This window comes from Corapipo altera, unplaced genomic scaffold (genome assembly GCF_003945725.1).
Source record: "Corapipo altera isolate COAL_440 unplaced genomic scaffold, ASM394572v1 205, whole genome shotgun sequence".
NCBI lineage: Eukaryota > Metazoa > Chordata > Aves > Passeriformes > Pipridae > Corapipo > Corapipo altera.
In genome coordinates this window covers 71,108-82,355 of record NW_020885046.1, presented here as the reverse complement: position 1 = coordinate 82,355, position 11,248 = coordinate 71,108, and the positions used below count along the sequence as shown (strand labels likewise).

Sequence of the window (11,248 nt, the reverse complement as noted above, 5' to 3'; positions counted from 1 at the left end):
GAAGCTGTGGGATGTGCCCGCAGTGTGCAGCATCACAGAGCGGGGGCAGGTCTCACTGCAGCAGGGGGAGGAGGCCACTTGAGCAGAGTGTGCCCCGGTTAAACTGATGACCGAACCAGCAGTTAGAACTTCCTTTTTCATTCTTTCCATTTTCATTTAGCACCCTGACTTTCAGCCTCGTCACAGAAAACAGTAATGGTTTTTTTTTCAGTTTCTTTACAGCCTTCTGTTTTGTTCTACCTTTTCCTACCCTTTTGATTCTGACATCCCTTCTTTTCCTCTTACTTAATCTGTGAGTATGAGCAATTTAAGACTCAGTAAGTAGGTTCAGAGCCTGCTAAAGAAGAGGATGATCTTAGAGGCATTCAGGAGAGATTAAGTTCTTTTTTTAAAATGGCACACATCTTCAGCATTGATGAAAGTAAAACTGTACATATTCACTGTGAAAAGTATATTCTCTTTTTCGGCTACACAGAGGAGTAAGCAAATATATTGACCAGATGAGACATGCAAGCAAAATATATCTGAGATAAATTTTAGAAGAACTTTTGCATATAAGTTTATTGAGTACTCTTGATAAGTTAACATTTATTTCTATAGAGAAAGAAGTACTTGATGTTTTGTTTTGCATAGTGTGTTCCATCCAGCAATATTCTAAAATGTCCTTAATTCATGAATCTGTTTTGGTTTTTTAGAGTACATATGTGAGAGATGTTAAGGGAATTGGGGTGTAATTCTGTCTCCTTTTGGCAGCTATCTAGACACAGAAACCTCAGCTGTTTTTCTGTTCTTTAAAGACCTAGAAAGTAATTTCTGAGGTAAAATTGTGGAACCCTGGAGCAATACAGCGTGCTGCAGATATTCAGGAGGATAAAACGCTGTATGCGTCAGAGATCCAAACAGAACAGCATGAGGCCCTGTCCTGTCTGCTTCATAAGTTTGGCAGTAATCCTGGAATGTATGCCAGTAGAACAACAGAACCACACTGAAAGAGTCTAGAAAACCAAAAGCACTCACCTTGAAACAAACCCCTCTCTTACCCTCTTACCCACACACGAAAGCAGGTCTGAAATTCTGCCACTTAGAGGCACTAGCATAGAAGCAATGCACAATTTAAGGGAACAGATGTTAAACTGCATAACTTTGTGAGGTTGTATTGCATTGTCTCAACTTATTAGTGTGTAAAATAGAACATCAGGCAGTTGCACAGAGCAACTTTTGCACACATCATTTTGGCTGTGTATCTCCTGTCAGTTGACTGATGGACTGACTGTGCCCCTTTGTTTGATGTAATACTTCATAGTTGTTTCATGATTGTCACAGAGCATGCAAAGCTCCAGAATACTTGACAGCAGGCCATAGTGAAGGAACAGGATTTCCCAGATCACCATATGCTGCTTTCTTAATTACTGTACTGTCAAAAAGGAGAACTCCACTTAGTTTGTATTATCACCCTGTGCTGAATGGTTCCTGTACATTGCAATAACTATCCCAGTTCAGCTGCTCATTTCCCCCAGCTGAAGAAGAAAGTGAAGTAATCAAACTGTTTGTGCATGTTTATGCACATGTGAACTTGCACATGTATAAATATATATTTTAAACATACTTTGACTAAGTGGCAGAAAGTCTAGGGATATCGAACTTCAAAATATTTGATTTAAAAATCAGCGAATGGTGTTTTCTTCAGCTCTTCCCTTTGTGGACCTTCCACTTGGACTGTTTAGCTCTCATACCCCTTGGTGCCAAGGAGGCCTGATTAATGCCAGGAAGTTTGACCCATACTTGTGAACATCTGTGTAACCATGTAGCTGTTCTAGGAAGCCCCCCAGCCGTGCCTACTGCACCAAAAGTCTTCCTTAAAGCCCATGTTGGTTGCAATGCCTGCTGTCAAGATCTCTGTCATCCCCCTGTGATAACTTCTAGGGACCTGACAAGCATCTAACCAGGGACAAAGGTGAGGTAGCTCAGGAGCAGCTAGAGACAAATCTCAAGTGTTTGGGATCTCTAGAATTCATTTTCAAACTGATTAGCTTTATTCCATGTAACTAACAATGTCAGTCTAGTGGTACAACAAAATCAGTGTTTTTAGAAGACTTCTCTCATTCAAATGCCTTTGTTCTCCTGTTGGGTGAGAGAAACAAATCACAGCTGCTACAATCCAGTAGCTTAGCATTCTTTTAGATGGCAAAGTATTCTCTTTCTGCTGCTCTTCTCCTCTTGCCTACCAACACAAAGGAAGAGTAGAGGGCACATCACTAGACTGAGAGATAAAGATCATTGTTGACTTCCTCTGGGGAATCTGTGTCAGGCCCCTCTCTGGCCACCAGGCACCATGATCACCATTTCTCTCTGTCTTTTCAGCACCCTTCTAATGTTTTTGATCTAATTTCTTACGGTAGTCATGAGGTTTCCTCAGTGAATGTGAGGGTCTGGCTCACGTTTCTGAGCTGACCCTTCTCCAAAGTGTATCCTACAGAGCATCATCTTTTCTCATGATTTCTATTTATCAAATGGGTGAAGGGAAGGTGTATTTTGAGACATTGTGAGCGACATTTCAACAAACCAACCCCCTTTCATCTCTAGTCCAAGACATCTGGAAGTAGTAATTTTTCTTTTTAGAATAATAGAATTATTAAGGTTGGAAAAGACCTCCCAGATCATCAAGTCCAACCTTTAAAAAACCTTATTTCTTGGACTAAAGAATTTCTTAAAATGTACCACAGTTTTAAAGAGACAATTAATATTCTGACCCCAGTTTTTATTTTTTAAATTTCCCTGTTGCAGCCTTGAGGATTCTCCCTTGTTCCTCCTCCCAGTCCAGAAATCTCTGTATGAAGTGTATTACTTAATTTCAATTACAATGTTAATTACAGAAGACAAGTGGTTACTGAATCTTGCACCATAATTAATCAACCTGATATTTACTTACTACATTGTTCATACTGGATTAAGCTGTAGCTGGACAAGCAGGGCAAGGAAAGTGAGTGACAGGAGCATTATCACGGCACACTGCCTCCCATTGGGAAAGTTCATCTTCCTTCTGAAAGAGACGCCTTCAGGGATCATGTAATTTGAATTCCCTGTGAATTTAGTGTCATCTTAGCTTGACCAGCTCTGGAAGAACATATTAACCTCCTCTTGTGATTTTCAGAAAACCATTCTAATTTAGCAAGTAATTAAGGGTCACATGTAGGATAAAGAGCTAGATAAGCTTGGATTACGCACAGGAAGCTTTGTTTCCAAGGCAACCCTAGCAGAGGGGGTGTTAATGCTGAGGTCAGTCAGTTAATGAACTGGGAATGGTTACTGGCTGCAAAATGTATTAGAGCTGGGGAAATGAAACTAACAATTGCATTACCATTTAATGATTTGATGATAGAAAACAAATGCCTACAGAGCTAGTTATCACTGAAAATACTGGAGACAAAGGTTACGGGCGGTGGGACCGTTCTGCTAAGTGAGGTCATGAGAAGTCCAAAACAATGACGCCTGACAAACCAAAAATACTTTAGTCATCATTCACGGCTTTCACGGCTCCCCAGTGTGAAGCTGTCAATGTTTGCGTAAGCGGCCGGCGCTAACACACCACCCTTGTGCTGGGCGTTGGCTTCTGTCTGAGTTAGTCCTGCCCGAGGTCACTACCTGTGTAACAATGTCAGAATGAAATCGGCCCGCTGGATTTAGCACACTGAAAAGCAAGATATGAGGCTTCCAGGAGCTCAGGGTGTAACACACCCTCTCCTAGGGCTTTAGGCTCTGGGAGCTAATCTCATGGGAGATTTGACAGGGCAAACACACAAATACCATGGACATGCATGAAGTGTCCAAGCAGCTCATCTGCAGCAAACAGAGATGGATTTATTAAAACATGGTAATATTTAAAAAACGGAATCTTACATTATTATTTTTTTTTGTATGATGTAAGGAACATTTGGGAATGAGATTACTGTGCTGTAAGGCAGCAGAACAGAATATTATAGAGTACAAAGAGTAGGAAAGACCCATTAGATATCTCATGCTTTCTCAGTTCACTTGTACCTTAGCTATCCTTTGTGGTCTGTGAGAAGAAAGAATTGCACAGGCATTTTTCAAAGCTTTCTTTAAGACAAACAAGCATTCTCTGCTTTTTGTCACAGTCAGATGACATTGGTGTCACAGAATATTCTGTAGCAGTTGGTCATTCTTGCTTCAGGAATACAGGCACCTCTAACTTGGTGCTGTGCTTTTTGGAAGTAGGTGTCCCTTGTGGATATATAAATTAGGACCATTTTAGATGCCACCTTATGTCTGTTTTTCTTATGTGCAGCCTTGGCATAAAAGCAGGTGATTTTGTGTTAGACTACCTGCTTGCACTAAGGGACTTTAAATGGTCTGCTCTCTCAAAAATGCACTGCAGGACTTTGAATATGAAATCAGACTGTGCTGGAGGTGAGCTGACAGCTGTCTGGGACAGACTGAGACAGCAGCTGGACCAAAGGAGTCTGCAATGAGCGTTAGGTGTACTCTTGCTCACAGAAAAGTGTGACTAAAATGGAATGAGGAGAGATGTGGAACAACCTGTCAGGAAAGGCAGGCTTCCTCCATTGGCAGAGATCAGATTAAGGAAAGCACAACACAGCCAATCAAATGTGAAAATTAAGCCCGTCACAAAACTGAAAACCAAGCAACAAACAAAGACACCAACCTAAAACAACAAACTAAGCAAACAAACAAACCAACCCCCACAGCCCCAGGAAGGGAAATTACCTTCTGTGCCCACAGGTAGCCAGGGAAAAAAAGAAAAGGGATGGCCTTATGTAAGTGATGGCTTTAAACAGTGACAAGGAGAATTTATGCAACATATTAGTGATCTTTTGCTTTTGTTCCAAGTGCTGAGTACCTGGAAGAAAGTGCCTGGAGAAAGTGCCCCAAGGCCATAGCATCTCTCCACAAGAGTTTTGAGGAGCAGCTCCTGTGCTGCTGTGTTGGTGTGGTACTGGGCAGGTCAGATCATCTCAGACAATTTCTTCTTTCCAAACTACTACACACCTGCTTCCCATGACAGCCATTGCTCTGCTTTATTCTTCCTATTTCCCACTCCCAGCCTACAGAAATCTAAACAGTGTTTGAATCCCCAAGTGTTTTTACCACTACGGTTAAAGGACTTGAGCAGTGTTGGGAGCAGTGATTTGTCTGCCTGTGAAAATGCTGTACAGAGAGGGACAAAGAGCAGAATTTTTCTGGTTAGTTCAATGCAAAGAATCAAAAATGACTAAAAGCCTAAAGTAACTAAAAAGTTTATCTGGAGCTTGGACAATCCAACAATCATGCTGGGTCTATGGTTTCCCCAGTCTGGCTAACAGCAAAGTTTTGAGGGTGAAGTGTCCTGCTTCAAACAGCACAGTGGGGCTGTTCTGCTGCACAGCACATCCCATGGCATCCCTCTAGGCTGGGGTGTGTTACTGCAGTGCAGATACCTGCTGAGTTCTGTGATATGAATTTATCTTGGTATAGAACAAATGGAAGTACCCTGCCTGACTTAACAGAACTTGATCTTTAAAGGAATTTTGGCAGTTATCTGCTCTAAGTCATACTGGTGTGTTTATGCAGTCTCAGAATCCCAACACCACTGGAAAATTTAGATATAGAGAAAGCATTTAGCTCAAGCTGATTTAGCTGAACCTGGTTTTATTCAGCATTTGATCTGGCAGATGTACCAGCCCAAATGTTACTGAGGGTAACATAAACCCTGGGATTAATTCAGACACTCCACAGATTAGGTGCTGGGAAATGCACCAGCCGGTTATGCTGAAGCTTTGTAGCTTCCATACAGCTATTGCTTGGTATTGAGAAATAGTGAGTGGTCATCAGTTAATAAAGGGCATTGTGCTTTCTACAGCTCCCTCAGTACGAGAGGCTAGATTTCAAATGGATGCACAAATTGGGTAGCTAAATCCACTAAATGAACTACTGAGAACTTAACATGCTTGGGAGAATCAAATGACATAATCCAAATATGGCCTGTGGAAGACTCACGGTAGCAATTACTATTTTGATAGTTTCATTTTTCATAAATGTCTCTTCTCTCTCATGACCAGAGACAGGACATGAGGAGATGGAATGAAGCTGCACCAGGGGAAGTTCAGATGGGATGTTAGTAAAAGATTCTTCACTGGAAGGCTAGTGGGTCACTGAACCAAGCTCTGCAGGGAAGTGATCACAGCTCCAAGCCTGCCAGAGTTCAAGGAGCCTCTGGCTGACACTCTCAGCCATATAGTTTAGTTATAACAGTCCTTTGAGGAGCAGGGAGACTCAATGATCCATATGTGTCCCTTACAACTTGAGATATTCTCTGTCTCCTACTTACCTCCCTTTATGCTTTACTCAGCTCTAGGGCTGCAGTGACAACATTCAGACAGCTCTTCCCTGATTTTATCAAGCGTTCTAAGAGTTGAACATCCTCACTTTCCTCTTCAGCGTGAGACAACACGGCCTTCTGTGGCACTGAATGGCTATTTTTTAGTTGAATTTTATTAAAAGGAACAGTTGACCCATTCATGTTTATTTCGAGCAGGGATGAGCTGAATGGATTTAAAAACATCTAAACCTCTTTGAACATTAGGAATTGTCAAATTTAGGGGCTTTTCAATCAAATGACCCGGAAGTGAACCATGAAAAACATGGAAGCATCCCTACCTTTGAACTTTGGCTTCTTGAGTGCAGCCTCTGGGTGAGCTGCTCATGTGATCCTCAGCACAGCACAGCTTGAACTGCCCCATTTTTTCACTGCTGCCTCTCTTCTGGCTACGTGACAAGTCCCTTTCACCGTCAGATGTCTTCCCCAGACTTTGAGCCTTGCCTCTGCTACACTTCTGTTCTCTCACTTGTTTTACCTCCCCTCCCTCCGTTTATTTATTTGCTTTCTGTGGTAAATTTATTTCTCTACTGACAATAGGCCTTCCCTCAACAGCTGCACGTGTTTCCAGGTTCTTCATTGTTTCTTTAATGTGATACAAGTCCCAGTCTCAATGGGGAGGACAATATAGGGAATGATCCCTAAAGCATCAGTCAATGAACAGAGAACCTTCCAGATCATTTTCAGTGCAAGCACAGGCACTGCACACCTTTCTGCTTTAGTTTTGGTGTGCAAGCAGGAAGAAGTTCCCAGTGATTCTGGTACCCAGAGGAATAACTAGTCAGATGAAAGTCAGAATAGCAGTCTGAAATACGAGGAAGAAATGTGTAGAACTCCTGGGAAAACAGGCACACCCACAGGTGTACCCACATGATCCTGGTCAGCCCACTGGCCAGCTCCAAGGACATGGGATGTCGGGGCTCCCAGCACCAGCATCCACAGAGCACAGCCCACAGGGCTGCCCCAGCCTTGCCCATTGCTGCTCTGGATTGCTGCCTGAGTCCCTGTGGCAGGATTCCAGAGCCCATTCCCACCTCTCCTTGGCCAGACACACTTGTACATCCTTAGCTGAGCCTGCCTGGATTCAGGCTGTGTTTCTCCTGCTGATGTTCAGAGCTGACATCTTCCTTGCAGCCAGTTCCCACTGACCTTGGCTACACAGCTCTCATCGAGCTTCAGTCACACCAAGAACTACAGGCCCAGTTTCAGCCTGCATGGCAACTATTCCAGTGTGGGTTCAGACAATGCTTATTTTTAGCATCCAGTATTACCTGAAGGGTGGAGAGATTTCTTAGGTCTTTCAGCATTAAAAAAAGAGGTGCTGTGCATTTCCCAACATTGCGCTTTTACTCTCTGAGACAAGGATCATCTCAGAAGGGATCATGCATCACAGGAGCCACTTCCCTCCTTTCCCTGAGATACCAGTTGCTTTTTCTGAAGTGCCAGTGACTGTTGATGCATGGAGTTCCCCAGAGGATCAGGTCCCTGGGCTGGCAAGGGCATTCCTCACTACTGGTACCCCCAGTAGTTTCCAGTCACACAAACCATAGGGGTGCTCTGCCTGATGCTGCACAGAGTTACAGCTTTGGAAAAGGCAGCTGTGCATGTGGGAGCCCTTCATCATAGGGGGCAGGTACGTGTATTCCAGTGGGAATAGCCAACAAGTATGAACAGCAGATGGAGCCAGAAAAATCAGGTGGCCCGTGCTTTGTGCACTTTACTGCCATTACAAGAGAACTCTTGTTCTCTCCTCAGTTTCAGGCAACCCAATTCATCCACCACAGCACACTGTATGTAGCCTGAGGGCTGCCAGTAGCCTCTGTCCTGAGCAACCTCAACAGGGGAGGGGGCTGAAAGCACAGGAGTAAAAACCTGCCCACCCTTCCCTCGGAAGAATTCTTTCCAACCTTTGTGAATTTTCAGAGCCTTCTGTGTTACTTTTAAGGTTATTTCCTTTGGAAACAGTGGGGTTTCTCTTTTGAAGATCACCTGGTATATGCTAGAGTCCTTTGCTGTCACCCCTTGTGCCTTTTCTCTTCACATGAAGTTTCTAAAAGGGCTTACCTATTAAACAATGCCTCGAGTCAATTTTTGCTGAACTAACATTTCCAGAGTGATCGATATTGAGGAAGAGCCATTTTCAGACTCTATGAGACAAAGCAGCAGGAAGGAGGACAGGGAAAGGCATGGAAGTTTTGCTTACCAGCCTTTCTTCTGCTGCTTGCTTTCTCTGGGAACATTATTGGTGCCAGTAGTGGTGGTCGAGTGGCTTTGGTGCTTCCCACTTTCCACACAAGTTGCTGCACCACAGAGGATACACTGCCATCTGCTACCTCTCATGCAGGGATAGCTGCCAAATTCCTTCTGGAATCAAAGATGACATTTGTCATCCACTGATGGTGGGAACCACTCACTCAGGCTCACAGGTGAGATGGCCTGAAAATGCATTCAGGAACAACTCCCAGCAGACCCTCCTGCAAGATGCTTCTGCTCTAACAATGTGCAACACTAATTGCAAACGTGATTTTGCCTTTGGCACATGACAGCTACTCCATGCACTTTGCAACCATTAAACTACTCACCACCTCTGCAGGAGAAGGTGGGATTTCCAGATCCAAACCTGTCGATAGGAGCAAGTGGTTTAAGGCACCTTTGGTCCCCTCATTAGCAGCATCTGAGGAGATCTGCTATCCCGTGGGCTGGGTAAGTGGTTCCCACCTTTGGCACTCCTCAGCTTGGTAGGGCTGCATTCATGTGCTGCATATGCCCCCAAACTGCAGCTGATGGAGCAGCAACCAGGCATTGAAGCCATCACTCACCAAGACTGGGAACACTGGGAGCTGAGGAAGGATCCCAGCCCTCCTGCTTCTGTTCCTTAAGAACGGGATCACCATCACCTTCAGAAAATGAAGGTCATTCCTATTTAAATCAGTGCACAATTGGCCGTGGTCATTAGGAAGGGAGAGGGGCTGGGAAGTACCTTTCTCAACAGCGGCAGGGCAAAAAAGAAACGGGAGCAGGAAGTGAAAAGGGGGTAGAACATGTTTAAGGATTACATCTTGGCATGCACAGCGTGCATTTTCACAACTCATGTCACACCGGTCTGCGGTAAACCAGAAGCTGTTAATGCCATGGGACACAAAGGAAACCGAGGGACTCCCTCCTGCAAGCATTCTGGGAGGACACAGCACGACACAGGGACAAGAGCACGGGGCTCTGCAGGCACCATCGTACCTGCCGTGGAAAACACAGGAACATTTTCAAATGCACGAATGGCAAAAGAAAAAAAAAAAAGATACTTGCTCAATTAGCCTTGAGGGGTCCAAGTTTTTTTCAGCTTTGCATCTTTTTGGACTCCTCAAAGCAAGGAACTCCGTTGCCCATTTCACAGATGGATGGATGGCTCTGGGAACACGTTTGGAGGAATTAGTTGTAACTTTGTTCACTAGGAGGTTTCTTTCTGCCAGCCAGCAAGAAATCCCTCGTTTTCATGACAACCAAAACAAAAACAAGTGACCATGCATTAAAGTGAAAAGAATCCCATTTAGAATGTGAATAGAGCTACAAATTACCAGGCATAAGCACATACCCAAGGAACTGGCTGTTTGTAAACTAGCTGGTTTTCCTAACTGTGGTTATACACAGGCAAAAAAAAAAAAAGAACAGAAAACAAAACAAAACCAAACCACAGAAGAAAGGGGGAAAGGGGAGCCCTGGTACTTTATTGCTCTTCTACATAAATAGATCATAGGAATCGCAGTGGTAAGTACACTGTGGTTTTGAGCTGACTGCAGGAGTTTGAGCTCCGCTTTCCTGTTTTTGTCCAATAGGAAACTGCTTAGCTGAGGCATTTTGAAGGATTTAGAGAATTGCTTGGTGTTACTGCTTGGGCAGCCTCTTCCTGGAGCCCCAAAGGTATCTCTTACTTGTGAAAACAGAGGCTTACGGCTGCCGAAAAAGCATTCTGTGTCTACCTGTCTGCCTAGACTATACATAAACATATTCAGCAACGGCAGGAGACTCTGTTTAGGTATTTGCAGCATCACTTTCAGAAAGCTTGCAGAATTATTTCTGTGTCTTGCGAGGTGAGATCAGCGACAGAGCAGGTACTTTTTGTACTCTCCTTGAGGACTCAGAACACTTTCAGTAGTGGAGAACTTCAGAATGGGTCTAGCAATGCGGGAGCCGGTATCAGCCCACCTACGGAATACATGTGAAATGCAGAGTATTTAACGTTATGCAAACCCTTTTTTAGGAACTGCACTCGGGTATGGCGAAGCTGGGAGCTCTGGATCCAGCTGTAGTAGCAACAGGTTTAACGCTGTATACTCTGATGACAGTAATTTGAATAAGATAGCAAAAAAAAAAAAAGTAAACCCACACTTTTCTTCCTGGGGTTCAAAACATTCAGGATATTTCCATAGCCGTGTTGTTATTAAAAATGTTGTCAAAGCTATTAATTACACACCCAAATTGAGTATATTAAGAATATTTTCAAAACACAAAATTGCCAACAGACCGAGCATTTAAACATTTTTAAAGGTAACGCTTTACAGATCTATTTTTTAATACAAGCCCATTTGTTAACAACGGGCTGATTGAGGAGTGTCCCCCTGAGTAGCTGTTCCTGCTTTCCCGGCAATCAAGGCTGCGTGTTACGGTGGGGAAGGTGAATTCCAGGAAAGCGCTCGGGGCCGCGCCGTTCAAACCAGTGTGCTTCCAAAGCCCGAGGACGTGTGGGGCACGAGTGCAGGGCAGGCATCTCCTGCCACAGGGCGGGCATCTCCTGCCACAGGGTGGGCATCTGCTGCCACAGGGTGGGCATCTCCTGCCACAGAACAGGCATCTCCTGCC

General features: G+C 44.1%; 1 long non-coding RNA gene across 5 annotated transcripts in view; it reads left to right on the top strand.

Moving 5' to 3' along the window:
- The window catches only part of LOC113959533, a 15,309-nt gene that overhangs the window by 876 nt on the left and 3,185 nt on the right, over nucleotides 1-11,248 (top strand). The gene's annotated exons all lie outside the window — the stretch shown is intronic.